Source organism: Microcaecilia unicolor, chromosome 1 (genome assembly GCF_901765095.1).
Source record: "Microcaecilia unicolor chromosome 1, aMicUni1.1, whole genome shotgun sequence".
Taxonomy (NCBI): Eukaryota; Metazoa; Chordata; class Amphibia; order Gymnophiona; family Siphonopidae; genus Microcaecilia; species Microcaecilia unicolor.
In genome coordinates, this window is record NC_044031.1 from 21,413,258 (window position 1) to 21,427,056 (window position 13,799).

General features: G+C 47.0%; 1 protein-coding gene across 1 annotated transcript in view; it reads right to left on the minus strand.

The window, feature by feature from the left end:
• LOC115463276 (zinc finger protein 271-like) overlaps positions 1 to 13,799 on the minus strand; it is a 972,359-nt gene that overhangs the window by 300,610 nt on the left and 657,950 nt on the right. The window lies entirely within an intron of this gene.

Here is a 13,799-nt window from a genome sequence, read left to right on the forward strand (position 1 = left end):
TCAAACAGTGGACAGAATTGAGGTGGAGGCCGTTAATGAGAGTATAAGTGTTCCACTTCCTGCATGGTCTGAAAACATTAAAACACAGCAAATAGCGGCCAGATATCTCCTTTTACAACAGTGTTTGTGAAAACTTGATCTGGGGTCAGTTTGTCTCTTGGAAGCTAAAGTTCAAGGTGAATACACCCTTTAGAGATGGTTCCCTAGACACAGAGTGGGACACATGCCTTAAAGAGATTTCACTGCAAAATTCATCTTACAGAAAAGCTGAGGGCTAGGTCTAGAGTAATGATGACACAGAGGCAGCATTCTGACCTAGAACTTATGAGGTCATAGCTGTTGTCCAGGGAGACTCAGCTTGTCCTGCTGCTCATTCCTTTTATTGGTTTCAGAGCGAGAGTAGGATCTGTATCTTTCTCTAGCTATAGTCGGCATTGAGTGCCTGTGATTTTTTACATTTTAGTCCCGCAGAGATAGTTCTCTGAGGACACCCTGGAAAGGGAATATTACCATATACAAGACCCGAATTCAATTGAATCTCTCTGGGTAAGTGAACGTTTGCTCTGTTCTTTGGTGACTTAAAACATTGGGATAGAAGATAATTTGTACGTTTATTGATAAAAAACAGTTTGAATTTCTTAAAAAAACAAACTTTATTAACTTGTTTAAATAATGTAAACCTCTTTTCCCCATAGTTTTAAACCTAAGACTTTCTTTCTTCCAGAGGCTTGTGTTCTGTCCTCTTGACAGCCTCGCACTAGTTTATAACGAGGTCCTAAAATGTGTGTAATGTTTTTACTGTTATTCTCATTACAGTAGCTTTGAACCATTTCTACCTGTTCAACTATCTTTCTCTGCTGCAATAAAGCTGCCTCTCCTCAGATCTCCACCTCCAACAGCTCCCAGAACTGTGGAATCTCTGTGCCCTGAGGCAGCACCTCTGACCATCTGACTGTGAGTAAATTATCTGTGATTTTATTCAAATAAAAGAGGCTTCATAAAAAATAATAGAGACTCCAGGTGTGACTGGTGTGCCAAGGTTATACTCTAAGATATCATGACTTTACAGTAATAAGTCTACGAGAGTCTTAACAGCTTGAACTTAACTGTTACAGCCTAGAGCATTAACAGATAACCTAGTTCAGTCTGCTTTTCCACCCACCCACTTCTCTTAATTTATAATCAATTATTCTAATTAGGAGAACAAAGGGGGGAGGTTTATCATTACAGAGTAGTTTCAGCTGCAAATGATTGTCCTAAACAATTTACACTAAATAAACCATACAATATACCTTATAATCTTAAGGCTCTTTATATTAGTCTAATATCCCTGGTAAAGATGTTAATAAACCTGCACTGTTCAATGTTTAAGGAAATACATGTAGAACTTTATTAAGGAAGGACTAGATTCTTATTTCTTGTACAGATTGAGTTTATTTACAATACTAAATACAACACTCAGTATAGGGATCTTATCCAAGGGAAATGTGCCACAAGATAAATGTTGCTAGAATTCCTGAATTATTAATTATGCTGGATCGGTATGAACTCACTCTGTTTGAGGTCCAGATGTATTCTTTCTTGTGGTGAAGAGAGGGTCACTTGATGTTGATCCTTGCTAGAAGAAAACGTCTTCTGTTTGCAGAGTGGAACATGGAGGAGGTCTTCTGTTGGGTGCAGATGAGGAGTCTTGCAATGATGAGGGGGGGGGGGGGGCAGGGGAAGCAAAATTCCATGGGCCTGGGCCTCCAAGGGGGGCCCAGTGCTGGGGTCTTTCTCTCTCCTGTCCCTGACAGGACCTGGGTGATCGCATCCCGATAGGAGCAGATGAGAGAAAACTCTGACACCGGGCCCCCCTTGAAGGCTGGGGAGGACCCGGAGCAGCAGAACACAGCAGGACCTCTGGTTTGGCCAACAGAAGAGATCTTCCTCCAACAATGCTCTTCACTCTGCCTCATTGCCTGCCAAGCGGCTGCTTTTCCCCTCAGGCCGCACATGCTCGGTTTTGACCAAAGAGAGAGTCCAGCCCAAGAACGAGGAAGTGAAGCCTGCTTTTATTATTCTTGTTGGGCCATAGGAACCAAGTTAGTGAGTATGGACACATGTAGAGATAAAATGGAGGAGCACATGGATCACTGTGAATCATCCATGTCAGCATCACAGAGGGCAGTAGCTCACCTTCAGGAGGGAATACCACCTTAAGCAAAAAGGAGAGAACAGTCCAAACCAACACCCCAGCAGCTGAAAAGTGGAGAAAGTGGCCTTTGCAAGAGAGAGCCTGCAAATAAGGAACTCAGCGAGCAGAAGAGAAGCCTCTAGAAAAACTGACTTGAGGGTGAAGTCTGTACCGTGACCGAATGTAAAGGGTCAAACAAAGGGGCTTGAGGCACCCTTACACCAGATTCCGATTCCAATTCGGACACAGACAAAAGACAGGAGGCTTCAGCTACACAACTCCCTTGAGAAAGTGCACCCCATCATGAAGAGTAGCCAGAGAAACTAAAGCTATATGACCCCGGTAACAGTCAAGGACAGCCACCTGAACCTGAACCCCCAGGGAGGTTGGCTGCTAGGCCGTTCTGCAACCCAGAGTGCAAGAAAGTCAAAATAGGAGTGTACTACCGTCCGCCTGGCCAGGACGAGCAGACGGACGCAGTAATGTTAAAGGAAATTAGGGAAGCAAATAAAATGGGCAATGTAATAATAATGGGTGATTTCAATTATCCGGATATAGACTGGGTTAATGTAACATTGGTACATGTTAGGAAGGTAAATTTTCTTGATGAAATCAAGGACAGCTTCATGGAACAGCTGGTTCAGGAGCCGATGAGAGAAGGAAAAATACTAGACTTAGTCCTCAGTGGAGCGCATGACCTGGTGCGGGGGTAACGGTACTGGGGCTGCTTGATAACAGTGATCATAATATGATCAGTTTTGATATTGGCTTCGAAGTAAGTGAACTTAGGAAATCAAATACACTAGCGTTTAACTTTAGAAGAGGAGATTACGATAAAATGAGAAGAACGGTGAAAAAAAGTCTAAGAGGAGCAGTTGATAGGGTAAAAAAACTTGCATCAGGCATGGATACTGTTCAAAAACACCATCCTGGAAGTCCAGGACAAATATATTCCGCTTATTAGAAAATGAGGAAAGAAGACCAAACGTCAGCTGGTGTGGCTAAACAGTAAGGTAAAGGAAACTATGAGCTAAAAAAAAACAATCCTCAGAAAATAGAGAAGGGAACTGACTGAAAATAATAAGATACAACATAAGGAATGTCAAACCAAATGCAAAGCGGAGATAAGGAGGGCTAAGAAGGACTTAGAAGCAAAAACACATAGTAAAAAGTTTTTTAGGTACATTAAGAGCAGGAAGCCGGCTACTACTACTACTACTTAGCATTTCTATAGCGCTGCCAGGGTTACGCAGCGCTGTACAAGTTTAAACATGGGGAAGGACAGTCCCTGCTCAAGAATCGGTTGGGCCGCTGGATGACAGTGGTGTTAAGGGGGCGCTCAGGGAAGACAAAGCCGTAGCGGAGAGATTAAATGAATTCTTTGCTTCGGTCTTCACCGAGGAAGATTTGGGAGGGACACCGGTGCCGGAAAGGGTATTTGAAGCAGGCGAGTCAGAGAAACGAAATGAATTTTCTGTAAACTTCAATCTGTTCAGAACTCTGATATTCCGCCTGAACCGATCTACTCATATCACCCCTCTTCTCAGGTCACTTCACTGGCTTCCGATCAGACACCGCATACAGTTCAAGCTTCTCCTTTTTTTTTTTTTTTTTAATTATATTTTTTATTTATGATTTTCAGCTTAATACATAAAGATGATATTACATCAAAATGCATGGAATTCACACAATATATACAATCCAGCAGAATTGTTCTATTTATATAGAAATGAAGAAAACAACCAAAATAATTAGTCCACAATGGAGAGGATCCAAGAAAGAAAATAATACAAAGCAATAAACTTAATCAACTTAAATTAACGACCAGATGGAAGTTAGAATCAAGCAGCCTAGTCAGCACGTCTAACTAGGAGATACTAATACAGGGGTATTCCTTACAATCTCTCGAGCCAAAACAAATTCTTGTAGTCTTTTAGGGCACGTAAAAAGGTAATTAACACCATGCATAGTAATCTTACACTTACAGGGAAATTTAACTAGAAAAGTACCCCCAAGCAGGGCCGGTCTTAGCAAGTGCGGGGCCCTATGCAGACCAATTTGATGGGGCCCCACCCTAGCCCTGCCCCCACCCTAGCCCTGCCCCCACCCTAACTCCGCCCCCACCCTAGCTCCACCCCCACCCTAGCTCCAGGGCCGGCCACCCCTCCCTCCGAGCTCCAAGGCCCCCAGCTCCAGGGCTTGTCGATCCTGCAGTCAATGCCAACTGAAAGCCATGTCTTTTTCACAAACATAGATACACCCTAATCCACTATAGAATAAGTAATAATAAACTTTCTATTTAGACAAAAATTAAACTGAACCCCCAAGATGCCAGACTCTGCATACAATGCAACACCACAGAAACAGAAAATGTCCCCTAGTACTGTGCAAAATATAAAGACAGCAGATGTAAATTTGAAAAAAACTAACAAATACCAATCACCACTTTACAAATTAACAAATAGAAATAAAACAAATATAGAAAATAAAATAATACCATTTTATTGGACTAATACATTTAGCTTTCAGAGGCCAAAACATCCTTCCTCAGGTCAATACAGTATAGTACTGTTACAGTAACCTATCCTGACCTGAGGAAGGGGGTTTTGTTCTCCGAAAGTTAGCCAAAATGTATTAAAATGAGTCCAATAAAAAGATTACCTTGTTTACGTGTTCTATTATAAACATTTATTATCAACACACCTAAAATACTATTTTAACCTAAAGCAACAAAAAAATATATATATATATTTTATTTACAGTTTGTTGTCTCTGGTTTCTGCTTTCCTCATCTTCTTTTCACTGTCTTCCTTCCATCCAGCATCTGTCTTCAGTCTCTCTCTGCCATCCAGTGTCTGCCCTCTCTGCTGTCCCCTCCATCCAATGTCTGCCCTCTCTCCCTGCCCCTTCCATCTACATCTGCCCTCTATCTCTACCCCTTCCATCCACCATCTGCCCCTGTCTGCCCTCTCCCCCTTCCATTCACTGTCTGCCCTTTCTCTCTGTCCCTTTAATCCACCATTTGCCCTCCCTCTCCCATCCATCCAGGGTCTGCTCTCCCTCTTGCTCCCCCTTCCATCCTGGATCTGCCCCTCTCTCTGCCCCTTTTTTCAGCCCCCAGTTCCAGCCCCACTATCCTATCAGTCCCCCGTTTCAGCCCCAGCCCTTTTCTCCCACGTCCCGAGCTTCAGCCCCTAGCCACTTCTCCCTGTCCCCTTTTCAGCCCCAGCGTTTTTCTCCCACCAGTCCCGAGCTTCAGCCCCCAGCCACTTCTCCCTTTCCCCTTTTCAGCCCCCAGTTTCAACCCCAGTCCCCAGCCCTTTTCTCTCACCAGTCCCAAGCTTCAGCCCCAGTCACTTCTCCCTATCTCCTTTTCAGCCCCCAGTACCCCCAGTTTCAGCCCCAGCCCCTTTTCAGCCTCCAGTCCCAGTACTAGCCCCCTTATCCCACCTACCCTCCTTTTCGCCCAGAGTTCCAGCCCCCTTCATCCATATGCCTTGTATTAGGGCCCCCCTTTTCAGCCCCAGAACCATTCTCCCACCTGACCCACGCATGCCCCATTTTCCCACCAGCCCCAAGCATGGCCCCCATTTTCCCATATGGTCCCTTCTCAAACCCCAGTTCCAGCCCCCTTCTCCCATCTGAGAGCCCCCTCCCCTCCTCCCATTCGAGAACCCCCTCGCCTCCCCACCCCAGTCCCTGGCTTCTGCCATCCAAAAACCCCCTCCCCCCCATCTGAGAAGAACCCCCACCGCACACCCTTCTCCCATCTGAGTCCCCCTTACCCCCTCCCCCCATCTGAGAACCCACACCCCGCACCCTTCTCCCGAGTCCCCCTTACCCCCTCCCCCCATCTGAGAACCCCCACCCCACACCCTTCTCCCATCTGAGTCCCCCTTACCCCCTCCCCCCATCTGAGAACCCCCACCCCACACCCTTCTCCCATCAGAGTCCTCCCGACCCACCTACCAGCTCCGTTCTCCTGCTGCCACCCACTGCCTTTAAAAAAAAATTTGTGAAGCGCCGGAGTGGCAGGCAGCGCCTGGCGTCTGCCCTCCCTGCTAGTAAAAATCTCCTTGATGTCATCGGGCCTTCCCACACTGAGTCCCGCCCACCCTCGCAGTAATAGGAAGTAACCTCAGAGGAGGGCAGGACTCAATGTGGGAAGGCCCGACGACGTCAAGGAGATTTTTACTAGCAGGGCAGATGCGAGGCAGCGCTGCCTGCCACTCCGGCGCTTCGTAAAATTTTTTTTAAAGGCAGGACAGGGTGTGGGAGCAGCGGTCGACCGTCGGGGTGGGAGCAGTGGGCGGGGCAACTTCAGGCATGCCGCACGGGGCCCACTTGAGCGCGGGACCCTATGCGATCACCTCGGTCGCCTCGCCCTAAGATCGGCCCTGGGAACTGGGGTCTGAGAAGGGGGAAGGAGGGAGAATGGGTCTGGGGCTGAAAAGGGGAGCAGATGGGAGAATGGGGCTGGGGCTGGGGCTGAACAGGGGGACTGTAATCCAAGGCAGGTGGATGAAGGGTACTGGAACTAGGGGCTGAAAAGGGGCAGGGGCTGAAACTGGGAACTGGTGGGATAATGGGGCTGGAACTGGGGACTCAAAAGGGGGGCAGTTGGGTAATATGTAAGCCACATTGAGCCTGCAAAAAGGTGGCAAAATGTGGGATACAAATGTAACAAATAATAATAATGGGGCTGGAACTGGGGGCTGAAAAGAGGGGGCACCTGGAGTATTGTGTTCAGTACTGGTCTCCGTATCTCAAAAAAGATATAGTAGAATTGGAAAAGGTACAGCGAAGGGCGACGAAAATGATAGTGGGGATGGGACGACTTTCCTATGAAGAGAGGCTGAGAAGGCTAGGGCTTTTTAGCTTGGAGAAGAGACGGCTGAGGGGAGATATGATAGAAGTGTATAAAATAATGAGTGGAATGGATCGGGTGGATGTGAAGCGACTGTTCACGCTATCCAAAAATACTAGGACTAGAGGGCATGAGTTGAAGCTACAGTGTGGTAAATTTAAAACGAATCGGAGAAAATTTTTCTTCACCCAACGTGTAATTAGACTCTGGAATTCGTTGCCGGAGAACGTGGTACGGGCGGTTAGCTTGACGGAGTTTAAAAAGGGGTTAGATAGATTCCTAAAGGACAAGTCCATAGACCGCTATTAAATGGACTTGGAAAAATTCCGCATTTTTAGGTATAACTTGTCTGGAATGTTTTTACGTTTGGGGAGCGTGCCAGGTGCCCTTGACCTGGATTGGCCACTGTCGGTGACAGGATGCTGGGCTAGATGGACCTTTGGTCTTTCCCAGTATGGCACTACTTATGTACTTATGTACTTATGACAGGAGAGAGATGGAGGGCAGACCCTGGATGGATGAGAGAGGGAGGGCAAATAGTGGATGGAAAGGGTAGAAAGAGAGGGTAAACCCTGGATGGAAGGGAGATAAAGGCCAGACAGTGGTTGGAAGGGGGGGAGAGAGAGAGGGCAGTTGGTGGATGGAAGGGGAAGGGAGAGAGAGGGCAGAAGGTGGATGGAAGGGGAAGGGAGAGAGAAGGCAGAAGGTGGATGGAAGGGAGAGAGAGGGCAGAAGGTGAATGGAAGGGGCAGGGAAAGAGAGGGAGACAGTGGATGGAGGGGCAGAGAGAGAGAGAGAGAGAGGGCAGACACTGGATGGCAGGGAGAGAAAGAAGGCAGATGCTAGATGGAAGGGAGAGAGTGAAGAAAAAGAAGTGGGAAGTGGACCATCAGGACGTTGAAACTTGAGACTATGATGGAGTGTAAAAGGGTGGATGCTGAATGGAAGGGAGAGAAAGAAGATTAGGAAAGCAGAAACCAGAGACAAACTGTAAATAAAATATATATATTTTCTTTTAAAAGTAGTATTGTAGTTGTGCTAATAAATATTTATAAATAGAAAATGGAAATAAGGTAATCTTTTTATTGGCCTAATTTTAATACATTTTGACTAACTTTCGGAAAACAAAACCCCCTTCCTCAGGTCAGGATAGGATACTGTAAAAGCAGTATACTGTATTGACCTGAGGAAGGAGGTTTTGGCCTCTGAAAGCTAAATGTATTAGTCCAATAAAATGGTATTATCTTATTTTCTATGGAGATTGGAATGTTTTCTAACCCCCATTACTGAGAATGAGGGGTCACTTCTACATCCCAGCCTCCAGTCTCTGTCTTTCACAGCTTGGATGTTGAGAGCCTAGAATTTGCTTCCTTAGGTCTCTCGGAGGGTGTCTCCCATGTCTTGCTGGCTTCCAGGAAAGAATCCACTAAGAGATGTTACTCTTCTAAATGGAGGAGGTTTACCGCCTGGTGTAAGAGCAAAGTCTTAGATCCCCTTACTTGCCCTATACCAGTGATGGCGAACCTTTCAGAGACCGAGTGCCCAAACAGCAACCCAAAATCTAATTATTTATCACAAAGTGCCGGTATTCATTATGGGCGGGGGTAACCACATATGACTGCACCCCTATGATAGCCACACCCCTTACACCAGCCATGGCGCATATAAACAGACATCATTGAAAATATTATACTAGTATAGGAGAAAAAAATAACATGATTTTCTTTCATTATAAATCATTTCTGTAAGCTGTTACATCTCCAGTATACCCAGTGCAAAATAAGACAGCAGATGTAAATTCTCAAATTGGACATATTCCAAACACTAAAATGAAAATAAAATGATTTTTTCTACCTTTGTTGCCTAGTGATTTTGTTTTTCTATCCATATTGGTCCTAGTCGCTGATTCTGCTGCTATCTGTTCTCTTAACTCTGTTTCCAGGGCTTCCTTTCCATTTCTTTCTTTACTTTCCTCCTTTCTTCTTCATTTCTTGCCCTCCATCCATGTCAAGCAACCCTCCTCTCCCCTCCAGCCACAAATGTCCAGCCACCCTCCTCTCCCCCTGCCCTCCCCTCCAGCCACCTCCTCTCTCCCCTGTCCTCCCAGCACCAGGCAGCCCTCCCTCCCTCCCACCCAGCATCAGGCCTCCCTCCCTCCCACCCAGCACCAGGCCTCCCTCCCAGCCAGCACCCAGCAGCATCCAGCATCAGGCCTCCCTCCCTCCCACCCACCCACCCACCCAGCATCAGGCCTCCCTCCCTCCCAGCACCCAGCAGCACCCAGCATCAGGCCTCCCTCCCTCCCAGCACCAAGCACCAGGCCTCCCTCCCTCCCTCCCACCCACCCAGCACCAGGCCTCCCTCCCACCCAGCACCAGGCCTCCCTCCCACCCAGCACCAAGCAGCAGGCCTCCCTCCCTCCCAGCACCAGGGCCCCCCCTCCTCCTCTGAAATTTAAAAGGCGTACCTTGGGGTTAAGGTGGCGTCGGCAGCGAAAAGTGTGTTCTTCGCTCGGCGCGCCTTCGGCCTTCCCTTCTGTCTCTCAAGCTTGGGACCAGAGCTTGAGAGACAGAAGGGAAGGCCGAAGGCGCGCCGAGCGAAGAACACACTTTTCGCTGCCGACGCCGCCTTAACCCTGAGGTACGCCTTTTAAATTTCGGAGGAGGGGGGCCCTGGTGCTGGGAGGGAGGGTGGGCGGGCGGCCTGATGCTTGTTTGGTTGGTTGGAAGAGGGAGGGAGGGCGGGTGGCTTGGTGGGAGGAAGGGAGGCTGGCCTTGTGCTCGGAGGGAGGGAGAGCGGGCGGACCAGTGACGGCGCGGACGGACGGGTGGGCGGACCAGGCACGCGTGCCATAGGTTCGCCATCACTGCCCTATACAGACCCTGCTTGAATACCTTCTACACTTATTAGAGTCTGGTCTTAAGACCAACTCCATAAGGGTTCACCTTAGTGCTTATCATCAAGGTGTAGATGGTAAGTCCATCTCTGGACAGCCTTTAGTTGTTCACTTCATGAGAGGTTTACTTTTGTCAAAGCCCCCTGTCAAACCTCCACCAGTGTCGTGGGATTTCAACGTCGATCTCACCCAGCTGATGAAAGCTCATTTTGAGCCACTGAATTCCTGCCATCTGAAGTACTTGAACTGGAAGGTCGTTTTCTTGGTGGCTGTTACTTCAGCTTGTAGGGTCAGTGAGCTTCAGGCCTTAGTAGTGGATGTACCTTATATTGTTTCATCACAACAGAGTAGTCCTCTGTATGCACCCTAAGTTCCTGCCGAAGGTGGTGTCGGAGTTTCATCTGAACAAGTCAATTGTCTTGCCCTCCCCTCAAATCAACTTCTGGCTATGCTACTGGTTAAGAGACAGAAGTGCACCTACTGTTCTACCAGGCTGTCCTCCCAGAGTTCAGCAACGCTAACAGTTCGTACAGAGGGAAGATCCATGTATTTACATGTACAAGATGCGATTTTGAGCATAATGAATAGAGGAGTGTGGTAGCCGTGTTAGTCCTCTCTTAAGGTTATCAATAGAAATCAAACAAAATAAAACATGGAAAAGAAAATAAGATGATACCTTTTTTATTGGACATAACTTATTACATTTCTTGATTAGCTTTCGAAGGTTGCCCTTCTTTCAGATCTGACGAAGAAGGGCAACCTTCGAAAGCTAATCAAGAAATGTATTAAGTTATGTCCAATAAAAAAGGTATCATCTTATTTTCTTTTCCATGTTTTATTTTGTTTGATTTCTATTGATGAGCATAATGAGAAAACTGTTGGAAAGGCTACGTGGCTGCAACTGATTAGAAATGTTAGCTCACGGAGAATCGTTTTTCAGACACATCACTCTGTGGGTTGTTCACAAAAACTAAGGCTTGTGCAGAAGTTAGAAGAGAGAGTGGATATCGGCCCTCATAATAAACAGAAGTTCTTTGGTACAGTCACTGCATTTTAAACCAGTGAAGCCAAGTGTGCATATGTTAGTCCCACCCCACGCCTGGGTGTGATGTAAGATGAAACTGGATTCCGGCAAGCCTGTTGGTAGTAGTCGTGGCGACTTTCCAGCAACCAGCACCCAGGAATGAGGAGTGGACAATGATCACTAACCTCGTCTCCCACTCCAGGAGTGGGAGAGGAAAATAAACTAATTTCAGGATTTTACTGTTTCCGAGAATAAAAAAACACAATTTCACAATTTGCAGTTTGTTATAATCAATAATTTAATTTAATTACTCTGAATATTCTAACCCTACAATGTAACTAACTTTTTAATTGGTAAAATGCAGTAGATTTAACATGTAATTAACCTCTTTTAACCCCATAAATTTTCTTTTCACAGGATTCAACCCTTTTGGGTTTTCTCTGTTTTCCCAAAGTCACTTAGCTGTTACAGGTTTTCTTTTGTTGGTGTGCAGCGTAGACTTTCTTGCGTGGGGGCCCAGATCGATTTTCCTCTTCTCTCACGTTCTTCTTCCTACACCTCACTCTTTATTAAAATAATTGGAAGCAAAACCCTTCCTTCCTGTAAATTTTCAGCAACCTTCATGGAACATTAATCAGGGTATCAACACTGTGGCCAACTTTTCTAATTAAAATAAAATTAATTGAATATTCCCTTCTACACACCTATTCTGTACTGCAGTTCTCTATTCTAAGTGCTGCAGTGCTTTGCTGTCACTTACTCTGCACAAGATTCTTTCTCTCCTCTCAGACAGTGAACATTCTATCCACATCTCTTTTAATGCTTAGGATAAGAGAAACTCCAATAGACTCCCTTTTGAATCCTAAAAGAAATGTTTTCTTCCCTTTTTCACCTCTAACCTATAGTAATTCACCCCTTTTTCTCATTCAGTCCCCTTCACCTTTAGGCTTTAACCTTTATCAATCATCAAACAGCTTCACTGTCGCGCCGCCCACGCGGGACGCGCTCTCGAGGTCCTTTGCATACCTTCAGGCTTCTTCCCCGGGAGCGCGGGGTTTGTGAGTCCTTTAGGCAAAATCACCTTCCAGGTAGAGAGGAGATAAGACTGGACCGGAACTCCGGACTGGAGTACCACACCGGAACACTCGGAACTGGAACGCACCGGACGGGTGCGCACTGGAGTGGGGCCTGCTGGACTGGACACACTGGAGTGGCCCCACTGGACTGGAACATACAGGAGTGAAACCCGCTGGACTGGAACACACTGGAGCGGAACCCACGGAACTGGAACACCCTGGACCTAGGCTTCACCTACACTTGACTGCCTTCCCCCTCGGGTTGAGCCCTCAGGTTCTTGCAGCCGGTAGGACTTACAGGAACAGCAGGAATGAAGATCCAAGAGTGCCCCCTGGCACCTAGGCGAAGGCAAGGCAGACAATCAGGAACTATCCGGGTTCTGGCAGTCAGCAGGAATCATCACAATGACAAGTAAGCTGGACCCAGGCTCATAGAGACGCTGTACCCGGGCAACCCAGTCATACACAGGAACATACACAGAGCAAACTCAAGAGACTTGGAAGGCTATACACCAGCTAACAAGTAAGCTGTGCCCAAGCTAGCAAGTCAAGCCCTGGACCCAAACGCAGAAGACTAGCAAGGCTTGACACAGGCTACAAGCCAGCGGGGCCTAAGCTGGCTAGTCTACACTAAGAACAAACACAGTCTTGGAATAGTGGCTAGCAAGGGCGGCTAGGCTCACTCTAGGAACAAACACAATCTTGGAATAGTGGCTAGCAAGGGCGGCTAGTCTAACACTAGAAACAAACACAGACTTGGAAATGGCTAGCAGGACGGCTAGCTGACACGAGGAACAAACATGGTCTTGGAAATAGCTAGCAGGACAGCTGGCTGGCATGAGGAACAAACCCAGTCTTGGAAATAGCTTAGCAGGACGGCTAGCTGACACGAGGAACAAACATAGTCTTGGAAATAGCTAACCGGACAGCTAGCTGGCATGGGGAACAATCACGGGGAACTAGCAGAGCTATGCACAGGCAACAAGCCAGACGGTGCCTAAGCTAACTAGTCATACCTTGGAAACAAACATAGAGAACTAGTGGAGCTAGGCACAGGCAACCAGCCAGACGGTGTCTAAGCTAACTAGTCCTACCTTGGAAACAAACATAGAGAACTAGTAGAGCTATGCACAGGCAACAAGCCAGACGGTGCCTTAGCTAACTAGTCATACCTTGGAAACAAACACAGAGAACTAGAAGAGCTAGGCACAGGCAACAAGCCAGACGGTGCCTAAGCTAACTAGTCATACCTTGGAAACAAACACATAGAACTAGTAAAGCTATGCACAGGCAACAAGCCACACGGTGCCTAAGCTAACTAGTCTGAACAAACATAAAACACTAGCAAGGCTATACACAGGCTATAAGCTACACGGTGCCTAGGCTAGCTAGTCAAACAAACATAAAACACTAGCAAAGCTATACACAGGCTATAAGCTACACGGTGCCTAAGCTAGCTAGTCAAACAAACATAGAAACTCACACAGAGCAAACACTGACACCGGGTACAGAGCACTCTATACACCAGGACCTTTAGATGAGATGTGATTAGATGAGATACAAAGGCCAGGACTGTAGTCTTCAGGTGACTAATAAAGCCCATCAACACCAGAGCCACAGGTGCAGCAATCACCTTGCAACCAAACAGAGGCTTGACCCACAGAGCAGTCATCCCATAGGAAGGAACAGCGGGAGCCATCTTGGAAACTGGCAGAGACGAAGAGGCGGCAGCCATCTTGGAAGAGGCAAAGCCCACACAG